Source organism: Strongylocentrotus purpuratus, unplaced genomic scaffold, assembly GCF_000002235.5.
Source record: "Strongylocentrotus purpuratus isolate Spur 01 unplaced genomic scaffold, Spur_5.0 spur5_scaffold_1, whole genome shotgun sequence".
Lineage (NCBI taxonomy): Eukaryota > Metazoa > Echinodermata > Echinoidea > Camarodonta > Strongylocentrotidae > Strongylocentrotus > Strongylocentrotus purpuratus.
In genome coordinates this window covers 39,057,602-39,060,829 of record NW_022145594.1, presented here as the reverse complement: position 1 = coordinate 39,060,829, position 3,228 = coordinate 39,057,602, and the positions used below count along the sequence as shown (strand labels likewise).

At 35.7% G+C, this 3,228-nt stretch overlaps 1 long non-coding RNA gene across 1 annotated transcript; it reads left to right on the top strand.

The window, feature by feature from the left end:
• Positions 1-455: 455 nt before the first annotated feature.
• On the top strand, positions 456-2,486 carry LOC115921498. The gene is made up of 3 exons (XR_004062910.1): positions 456-567; positions 1,850-1,960; positions 2,254-2,486. It is a non-coding gene; the product is annotated as an uncharacterized LOC115921498 (long non-coding RNA).
• Positions 2,487-3,228: the final 742 nt, after the last annotated feature.

The following is a 3,228-nucleotide window of genomic DNA, read 5'->3' as shown; positions in this document are numbered from 1 at the left end:
AGAGACTTCGGTGGTAAGCGCTTTATAAGTAACGTTTTTATTATTATTATTAAATACGTATTTACTGCACACTATGTAACCATGTTCAAGTGTAAGGTTTATGAGGTGAATCTTTACGCGGCTTACTAGGTTTTATGTTTAATTCACCAGCTTTGCTCTAAAACCTTCAAATATAAACTATTCCCAATCCAGATTTGTATCTATCGAAAAAAAGTTTAACATCGGCTGCTTCGGAAACGCGGAACAGCATATTTTTTAAAATCTTATTTTTTCTTTATATTCTGTAGTTTTGTAGATGTTATGGTAGTCTTTATTTTTAGAGGTGCTAAATAAATGTTTTATTAAATATTGTGTTTTTTCTGTAACATCTGTAAGAGTTCAATCACGGAACTTACCATTTATAGTTCCATGGTTCAATATCGTTCGCATAGTTAATTTCCACGATGTGTATTCTGGTAGGTGAAAGAAACCTAGACAAAAAAGCTGGACAAACAGAGGGAACGGAGACTGGGAACGCGGCCATTGAGGAGGAGGTGCATCAACAAATCACCCCCATTAACAAGCAAGGTAAAAAACTATGTTCAAATATACAAAAATAGTTATATCGATATTTATATCATAGCCCCACTGTCCTACTTTTAGCTACTTGCTCCCTCCATATAAAAAAAATCCCCAATCGGTGCCTGTCGGTGGTCCCCCATGATCCTCTTTTGCTTATGTTAGTTGAGAGCTGAGTTGACCCTGTAGTATTGACGGTCTTTAAATACCCTTTCACCAAAAAAGGAAATGCCTGAGATGTATCTGCGGGTTTGAATGATTTTAACAGAAAACTGTACCTTATAAATGCAGTGAAACATCATCATCACCATCACCATCCTCATCAATGTCACCATCCTCCTCGTCATGATAGTCACCATCCTCATCTTCATCGTTATCATCATTACCATATAACACGGTGATAACATGAGGTGGTTCACCTGACTGTTTGATTTGAATGTTCCACTATCCTTGAGCAACACGTGTATTGGATTAAAGTTACTTGACCAATATGATTATGTTACCTTTCCGGTTGGTAAGGCATATCAGTCTCCTTGAAACCTAATTTATACAACTGATATTTGATAATTTCCCACAACTACAACATAATAATTGTTACATAATACTCCCGTGTTAAATTTTATATTTTGACCTAGCGAATTCACTTTAGGATTCTTTCACTTGACAACGTAATACGATAAAGACAGACAGATAGACATGTCTACACGCGCACGCACACACCCACATACACACCCATACATATACATGTATTCATATATTTCATCCTTTTGCCGCATGGTTATTTGATATATCATGCGCGTGTTACTTCATAATGTGTAACCTTATAGTTGCATTCTTCTATTTAAATCAATTTATATTTGTAGGTCTTGGTGAAAAGAAGGGTAAAGTGGAAAAAGAAGGTATGGAGACAGCCACAAACGGTGACAAACTCGTAAGAAATACCGGTAAAGAAGATAAGAGAGTAAGAATACATATGAATGAGCCTAATATGCATTTCATTCCAAAGTCTTTAGTTTGTTTCCCTTTGTGACGGGCACAAGTAAGGGTATTTTTTTTTCTTGGGGGGGGGGGGGGGGGGGGCGGATTTAGAGCTGGTAGCAATAGACAATGATTCAGAGGGGATTCATGAAGATAACACTAGTGTGGAAGATAACAGCGTGTATTGATGTAAACACAAAATGCAAATATAAATATATATCAAAATGAGATATAAGTAAATTAGTTTTCATTTTTTAAAACTTAACGAATCTCTAAGACGGAAAAACGTACTTGCGAATTCTAATTCTTATAGGTACAAGTCAGAACAGAGAGGAAATAAAATCTTCAGGAATAGAAGCGAAGGACACTAACAACGTGGTTGCTGAGATATCCGAAGAAGATAATCCTAGTAATAAGAAAAAAGGTAAAATAAAACAGATTTACATAACCATGAAGACAGATGTGGAATCATATATAAATTGGAAAAAAATAATAAAATCTACCAAAATATAAAGCAGAGGAGGGTTTTGTTGTTGCTCACCCCTAGATAAAGGCGTTATCATATCTAAAATAAAAATAACAGTTATCGTAAATATAGTAGACCCAAACTATGCATACGGTGCTCCCTAACGAGAAATCAAAGATGAATAAGCACGATAAAAGCTTTACAAAATGCCTCGAAGCTCGCATAATCGTACTTTTATTATGTTTTTGTAGATGCCAATCATGGGAAAGAAAGCGACAAAGCTCCGGAGGAAGAAGCAAGCCTCAATAATAATGGGACCGATGGAGAACAAGTTAGTCTTGATGATGGTAAATATATGAACAGGCTTCAATGATAAAAACACCTCTTTGGTTGTAGAGCAGTAGATAGAACCCTTTAGAAGTTACGCAACCAGTTGTAGTTTGAATCAGTCTCTTAAGAGTGCATTTCCACCTCAAAATGACTCCTTCAAGAGCAGATTACATTCGTGTATATATAGAGAGTACCAGTACTCCTATCTGTAAGTATTCTTTAGATGCGGAGCGGTCAACCGCCGCAAAAAAAGCTACCTCGGTTTTTTAACGGTTAAGATGAATGGCAACTGCCCGCACAATTATTGTAAAGCATATTTCACTTAACGTTATGGTGAAAAGAACCGCCAATGTTTAAAGTACACCACGTCTTATCTTAACGAGCCTTTAATCATCATTTGAAAAAATGAGGACAAAATAGCACAGTGAGCTCCATATTGTAAGACAAATATTGCTTTATTTCCAAAATACAATTTTGAAACAACACGATCGCAAGTACTTCCTAAAAATAATCCTAAGAAGGCAATTCCAATAGCATCGTGCGTCACCCAATAAAATGTTCGAACATGGCAGTGGGGTTAACCATGATTCCTTTGGGACATACAATCGGGTATTGAATTGCCCTTCAGCTGATCTTTGTCGATCGTGTTCATAACCCACAGTGGTATTTGAATCACTTGACAAGGAGGTTTTTTTTCGTATGAGTCCCATAAACAAAGCAAACGAGAAATAGGTCATATTTTGGTTATTAAGATCAGATATTTAAGTAGACTCATGGGAAAATATATTAATGATATTTTCATAAATATATTTGATTTGATTTGGATTTTTTTTAAACACCATGTTAGAAGGTTGCATGAATACATTAAACATGTAATATGAAACTGTTAGGGTACA